The sequence below is a fragment of the Ruditapes philippinarum genome, unplaced genomic scaffold (genome assembly GCF_026571515.1).
Source record: "Ruditapes philippinarum isolate M1 unplaced genomic scaffold, ASM2657151v2 ctg18954_1_1_1_1, whole genome shotgun sequence".
NCBI classification, from domain to species: Eukaryota; Metazoa; Mollusca; class Bivalvia; order Venerida; family Veneridae; genus Ruditapes; species Ruditapes philippinarum.
This window is the reverse complement of record NW_026866306.1, coordinates 1-8,137: the sequence shown is the minus strand read 5'-3', so window position 1 is coordinate 8,137 and position 8,137 is coordinate 1. Positions and strand designations below refer to the sequence as shown.

Genomic DNA, 8,137 nt, shown 5'->3' with positions numbered 1-8,137 from the left:
AGTGAGTATAATATGTGCAGGTGAGTATTATGTGCATGAATATATTCAATATATTATAAAGTAATCAAATGGACTGTCGGGTAAGCACATTTTACACCTGTTCACATTTTGATTGGATTAAATTGTCAAATCAAGTGTCGGCTAAAACTTGTGTGTTTTCGGATGTTGTTTGTCCTTGCAGGAGTGTTTCTACCAGACAATTATTTAGGTCACAAATCGATAAGAATACACGCATCGGTGAGAATAACTTTTATACAATGCATTGAATTTCTTTAGACCACACAGTCAAGGATATCCTACAGTACTTTATTGTCTTATTTCCAGTAGTGTCCTTCCCTCAGCAGACTCCAGAGACAGCTATGAGATTCTGGAACCATAGAGCTATTATAGCAAGCTCGACGAGCTGGCCCAAAGGGCATGCTCGCAAAGCGAGCTTTACGGTAACGCGAGTACCTGCTAAGTGATGGTTTTCGAAACTTTCTTCCGAAGTACCGAATTGGACACATCGCAACTTTTCGAATTACAAGATAACTTATAATAAAAGCCGATGTAATCTGATTGAAAACGGAAGCGTAGACTGGTGTCCTGGGCACTTCCAAAGGAACCATAATAGAAAGGGGGAACCAGAATAAACGGAAGCAGTGTATAAAATACCGAATGACAATTTTAAAACGGAAATGTAAAATAAAAATGAACGATTATTTTAAACTATCTTACGGTAAAAGAAAAATGGAGCTCGCTTTGAGGCTTTGCCTCTTTCATATTATTTTTTATCGCGCCACCATCAATAATGGTGTTTCCTAAGTGTTATGATATCTAGATCAGATAACTCTTTACATGTTTTGTTGTACAGTTAATAGTATTACTTCCCTTTACTTGATATTCATTAGTGCTATGTTATATATATGATCATGCCTCTCTGATACCTGGTCATTCTCACTTTAGCTATGGTCTTAACAGCATGTATTAAATGGTATAAAATAATAAATAATACAATAGTTTGAATCTTGTTCTGTTGTTATCATCCATACAACATAACACTAAGCTCACGTATAAAACAATGATGTAACATTTTGTTCTACGCCAAAAGAGAAATACAATAATTACACAATATATTTCATACATGTGAACTCTCCCACTTTAAGCGGGAGACTACCTCTTTTTGCTGTCATATTTTCAAAGATTTTTCTTAAAATAAGGGGTATTTTCACAAATTAAAGAAATCTCCCTATTTTTGATGTCAGAACTTCCTTCTTTGTTTATTATAAATTCTAAAATCTCTCTCTTTCTGAAGAAAAATCTCCCACTTGAGCATCGAAAACAGTTCACATGTATGATATTTGGACAAGTTTTACAAATAAATAGATAACAGTGATTTTTTCCCCTATATTTTACAGCAACATACAGGCTGTTTCCCCAAGCCCAAAATGGGTATATTTCCCCAAACATGCTATATTTTCCCCTGAAATACCATGTGCATGTTCATCATCAGAAACATGAGTTAGCAGCAGCTGACTTATATAAGCTAATTGATAAATTTAATTGACTGCAGCAGCAAGACAGAAAGCTGTTCCTATAGATATCGTCGGGTCATGTGTTTTGACGCTCATCTATTTTGACGCCATTTTTGTTTTGACCTAGCAAATGACGAAAACGAGCTCGTATGACGTCATACTTTGCTGACTGCATTGCAAGCATGTATTTACAACGTATAACTAAAACATGTTAAAAGATACAGACATTTCACTGAAAAGACTACACCTTTATCATATGTACTGTAGTTTTTCATCTTTTTACTAATGCAAATTCAATCGATGTTTATGCAAGCCATAATTTGCCAAAATAGCCTTTGAAAAATCTTGACCTGCACTTTTCTGTTTCTATCCTCCATTTTAAAATGTCTAATGAGTGTCATGTGACCAAAACTTTGCAAAGTGTCCTTAATATTCACTGTAGCATAAGGTGTACAGCTTATATTGTTTGAAAATGTTAATTGGTTTTTAATTGATACCGAGTAAAATTCATAATGGGTTAATAATTGTTTGTATATAAAGTTTAAAAAAGAAATAAAAAAAAATCATTTTTCAAATCAACATATAACATCTTTACAACACCATTCATTTCAGATATATTTTTCAGTCTTTTAAGCCAAATACAGATGCTATTCATCAAGATTAATGGTAAATACATTAAAGGTTAAAGAAACAGGTGTAATAAGACCACTGCCAGAGTGTGTGGCATTCCTAATTAATGGATAGTTTTATATGAAATACATTATAATTTTAAGTTTTCACAATGTTGTTACATTGCAGGTTTGCTCATTTAAAACCTTCTTTTGCTGTTCATATTACATTATAGTGAAATATCCTTTTAAAATAACCACCCAATGAAAAGGCGTCATTTCATATGACTGTAAACAACAATGGATGCCTCCACGGTCTGTCTTTAAGTACAAAACTTAACTGATTTTGGATTTTTAACAAACAAAAAAATGGTTTGCAGTGATAAACAACATGCCATAGTAACTTTATATTATTAATGATCAAGTTCAATATGAAAAAATGCATTAGTTAAACAGCTTAAGGGCGTCAAAACTAATGACTCTAGGATAGTTTCTGCTATGTACAATGCATGTTAAATTAAATTGAAATTGATACAGTGAACTCGACAGTTCCGGGTCAGTAACGAAATTACCGAAGCGCGACTCTTTGAAACGAAAGTTGAGAGAAACTAAACTGCTTTAATTGTGCAACAAATATTTCCTCCTTACTATGATATAATTCAACAATTCTAATAATTTGGTAAACTTATTTTTCAGAGTATTCATCTGCCCGCTGTATATTTGACAGTTTCGGGTCGCACTTGCCATTTCCGGGTCACGTGATAAAATGTTTATATTTGTCTTCGGGGGGGCATCTCAAACGATGTAATATTCAACAAAACAGATGTCATAATAACAACACTTTTATTGAGCATTTTTTGTTCAATATAAAAATAAAATGTAAATGAAAGAGGTAGAATATATCACAGGCAAAAGAAGAACAAAAATCACCTGCAATTACTTATTGCATATAAAAACATAAAATATTGCATATAAAAACATGGAAAGAAAAAATAGACTGCAAGACATGTATTAAACCATGAGTGGAAAAATGAAAAATCACAGTAAGTTAACATGGAATTAGTAATATCTAGGGTCACAATATGTTGAATATTAAATCACTTTCTACATACAAAGGCTGCTACTTATATATCACCAACATTTCGTAGCACTCTTTAACTGAAGTGTTTATTACTCTTAACCGAGACATAACCTCATTAATGTTTTGTTTTGTAAATATAAAATATGTTGCAGGAATAACCACTCCCCCGCCTTCTGCCTTCTTCATTTTGTGAAGGCCATGGTGGGAAACTAGGTATTGGTTCTCCTGTGGCCTCGGCAAATATATTACCGCCTTCATCAAATACAGAACGAAACAACCCTGCCAAAGACATAAGAACATGCCCTACAGGCAGATCAGCAATATCAAATAATTTTAAAAAATGTTTGGCATCTGTTACTATTGAGTGCATATTTTCATTGAACTGGTCTAATGGTGGTACCCACACCAAACAAGCATTAATGTCTTTAATATTTGTGTATTCTCTATGTAATAGAAAGAGCATCGACACAATATGAAACCCCACAAAAAAGTAACCAATGTTGAATGAACTAGCATCTGAATAGGATATTTCCATCGCTATCCCTTTCTCTGTCGTCATAATATGTAAACCCCGGACAAAATGAACCAATCAATGGGCATGCTCTGGAGTGAGGGTAACTAATACCTGCACTCCAGTTAACGCACTGTGCATGTATATGTATACGATTTAACTCTGTCACATTTTCAACAGAAAGGTCCCCAAACTATGATACAACAATTAACTCTTTAGCGCATTGGAGGTACTGTATATGGTGGCCGAATCTTGTAAGCATGGTACCCCTTGATAACTGATTTCTGTATCTCAATGACTGAAATATCTTGTCTATCATCATCATTACTGATACAAACACTCTCTGAACATCTTGTCTGTTGATTGTGTTCAACCGAATCGTTAATGGGCTGAAATAAAAAAGTAATACAGTGCTATACTATTTTTCTACTAAGAGCTGTCACAATCATTTTACAAATGCTGCACTTTGCATCATCGAAGTTATAACTATATTATTTTTTATAATCAAATTAAAGTAAATACACAGCTGAGATAAAGAGTAACATGCTGACAGATGGACAAGCTAGTGTAAGTATACTCAGAGTGCAACTACTTTATTTCCAATTACAGAACATACAGAATATAGATTATAATCTTGTGAAAAACTTTATCTCACTTAAGAAATATGTTTTCAAACAAATATTAACATCTTCAGTGTACAATCAGGACACTGGAATGGTTCATCTTCTCCAACAGGGTCTGCAATGTGAACAACAGGTATGTTCCGTTTTCTCTTCGGAGCCATATTCCTAAAAAAAAGATCAATTTAATATTTAATTATTTATACAGTAAATATAAAATGAAGCCAGCCCCCCCCCCCCATAAAAAAGAAATTCAAACAAACAACATCAACAAGTAAAACCCTACAAAAATCACTTGAAAAACACACATAAGAAATACATTTTGTTATCTGAGTACTGTAACAATATCAAAACATACAACTTTTCAAGACTGGTTGAAACCATTGTAACAGTTCTATACAGAGGACACCATCCACATTTAAAGCATCTCAAAATATATGTAAACACAAGTTTAAATGGATCAGTAACAAGGATTTACCTTAGATATATCAATATATACATTTAATTACTGTTAAAAAGTTCCCAAAATCGTTTTTGAAAGACATTCCTAATTTTGAGAATTTCCCTCTGGCTGACCCGAAATTGGCATATGTAAACTAGGTCATATTGTCTGCTAGTTCTTCATAAAGACGTTTGACAAAAACGATGACAGTTTTTAATCTTGTTCAGTGGTAAATAATCTTCAAATAATTGTGCAAAACATACCTGTATTACTTAAATTATTGATACAAATAACAGTTTTTGCGGTGGCATGTAAACAAATAATATCTGCTTTCACTTTCGTGGGAAATGATGCAGTCAAGCGTTTCGTGATTGCGACATCCATTCTTCAAATGACAACATCCGAAATCAACGTGAAAGTAGCTAAGTTATTAGTCAATATGACTTGATTATAAAATTAATGAAAAACTAAATCATTTCCAAATAATAAACATATTTTTCTGAATGTGACCCGGAATTGTCGACGACCCGGAACTGTCGAGTTCACTGTACTTTTATAAAATGTGTCGATATATTCCAATCTCAAATGTTGGAAAATTTGATTTCAGGTTTTCCCCTTTTCTGATTTAACGCACTATATTTTCCCCGTCAGAAAGCCACAGGTTGTTTTGGAAATTGGAAAAACAAATCAATGGATAAAGTAAAATAATCTATAAAATCGCGAAAATTCATGACACTGAAACTATTGTCACTTTATCTGCCAGTAAAGCCTAAAAATTAATCAACTCGCTAATGTTAACAGACATTAAAAGAAACCTTAATATAATCAACATTAAGTACTGTTTGAAATTACCTCTTTGGTCCTTTATTAATATGATTTTCAAGTAAAATTTTCAATCGTGTGAAGTTGCAAATGGTTAACATTTTAAAGGGAGGTAACGTACATGAATTCGTACTACATATTTTCTTACCTAATGTGCAAAACTAGGTTAAAAGGGCCAAGATGGCCTTAATATCGTTCACCTTATTATACAGGCTCAATACCATTGGATTTCATCTGCTTGACCTAATTTATGACCACAGAAGACCCATATTCGAACTTTACATAGAAATTAACAAAACAACCTTTCTGACCATTTTTCAAATGTTTGGATCAAAACAGAAGCCTCTAGAGCTTTAGCAAGGTTTTTCCATTGTAGGACTGTGTGACCTAGATTTTGACATTAAAAGTTGACCTAGAAATCATCAAAACAACCTTTCTGACCAACCTTTCTGACGGTGGGGGGAGAATCCCGGTATCCGGGACGCCTGGGATCCGGGATCGTATTAATTAGATATAGAGGGAAAACTAATAAACTATATTTGTGTTGATTATTGTCGTAATGAAAGGCGATTAAACGTTAAAGTTTTTATTTTTTATTGTATGTAACAGGGTCTTTCAAATAGAATATTTGAAAAACCCTGTATGTAATGAACGTTAAATTAATTTAACTATATATATTAAGAGCTATTTATTAACAAACAAAAAATAATTCACAATAACCCACAATAACTTTTGTAACTCACAATAATTATATGCCTAATTAATTGGAAAAATTAAAGACTTTTTCTTGAATTTGTCAAATCCCGGGATCTCTATATGTTTGATACGATCCCAGCTTTTCTGAAAATTTTTATTCTTGAACTGGCCAATTCCTGTGATCTCTAAATATTTTAATACGATCCCGGCTTTTCTGAAAACTATATTCTTGAACTGGTCAATTCCCGGGATCCCTATTTGGTTTAATACGATCCCGGCTTTTCTGAAAACTATATTCTTGAACTGGTCAATTCCCGGGATCCCTATATGTTTTAATACGAACCCGGGTCCCGGCTTTACTATAGACGATCCCGGGATTTTCCCCCGACCCAATTTCAAGCATATATGGAACTAAACTGTAGCCTTTTAAATTAATTATATTGTTTAAAACAAGTTTTTGTTTCCATATTTGAGTTGTGTGACCTACTTTTTGACCTCAGGTGACCCATGTTCGAACATGACTTAGAACTCATCAAACAATCTTTCTGACCAATTTCAAGGATATTTGAAACTAAACAATAGCCTCTAGGGTGTTAACATTTTTTTAAATAGTAGTGCCACTTAAGTTCTTAATATATTCATTAAGTCATACATTATGTCGAGATTTATTGAGTATTACTAGTTAATGTTATCAAGAAGTCAAGATTGGTCTCTAGTATATCATACATGCTCAAGTGTCTCCGGACATTAAATTAAAAATATTATCTGTAAACACCCACATATTTAGAAAAATCTCTTAAAAACAGGTGTTACAATGTAATACTGGGACCTAGTTTGTTTGCCTTATAGTCCCTGGACCCCTGTTTATTTATTTACACATAATGTGTAAATTCTATATATCTAATGAATTCTCTATTAGAATATTTTTTGTAGTAAATATAAACAAAAAACTTAATTTATATTTAAATGAGAAAGGTTTACCTACAGACATTCACTATAATTTAAAATAAGGAAGTGAGTTTCAATTAAAACTTAACATAACCTGTAAATAGACCATATTTAGTGAAATAACCTCAGTTTAGCAATTTTTGATATAACAAGTTTAAAGAAAACAAACACTAAAATATAATATAGAAACTTCCATATTTATACAATAATAATAAACAAACATATCGAAGGGCCTAAATTAAAAAATCAACATAAAATTATATAAATCAATATAAAAGTTTTAGTGGTTTTCCTATTAATATAATTATCTTTAAGAAACTGTAGGATATTAACACTAAACTACATCTGAACTGTACACTTATACTGTTATTACAATTAATAAAACATTATATATATCAATCATTTAACAGTAAGTATTCTTAGTTTCTTTACCACAGAGTAACTAATTTATACTTGAATATTAACATAAATCGTAATAACTCAGTTTGAATCTTTTGAAATAAACATTCTAAAGTTAACAGAATTGGGAATTGTGTTCATGATAAGTAATTTAAATATATGTGCACTGTTAAGATGAGTGAATAATCATGTATATGTAATATAAATTTTCCTCGACGATTATGTTCAGGTGTTGGTTTATACACTATTTATTCTAGTTCGATTTTGTAGGAAGCTATAAGCTTTTGGATCAATTTCTGTAACCAACTAGTACAGCAGTACGTGATCGATAATCGACTTGCCTCTGATGGGGTTTGATACTACTTGTTAAACATTTTTCTATAAGTGGTTACCTTAGAATTGTAATTGAACGTTTTGGTAACGATGATGGTATGGGTAGTTAACCCGAATTGGTTTCTTGTGATGTTTCACAAGTATTTTCTCTTTATTTACTTCC

General features: G+C 32.2%; 1 long non-coding RNA gene across 2 annotated transcripts; it reads right to left on the bottom strand.

Annotated features, from left to right (window-relative positions):
- Positions 1-2,680: 2,680 nt before the first annotated feature.
- Positions 2,681-5,325, bottom strand: LOC132732075 (uncharacterized). Of its 2 annotated transcripts, none has more exons than XR_009625979.1 (3): positions 5,040-5,325; positions 4,370-4,502; positions 2,681-4,103 (listed from the first exon to the last, which is right to left on the bottom strand). It is a non-coding gene; the product is annotated as an uncharacterized LOC132732075 (long non-coding RNA). The 2 variants fall into 2 exon arrangements; XR_009625978.1 differs by having other exon boundaries at positions 2,682-4,103; positions 4,401-4,502.
- Positions 5,326-8,137: the final 2,812 nt, after the last annotated feature.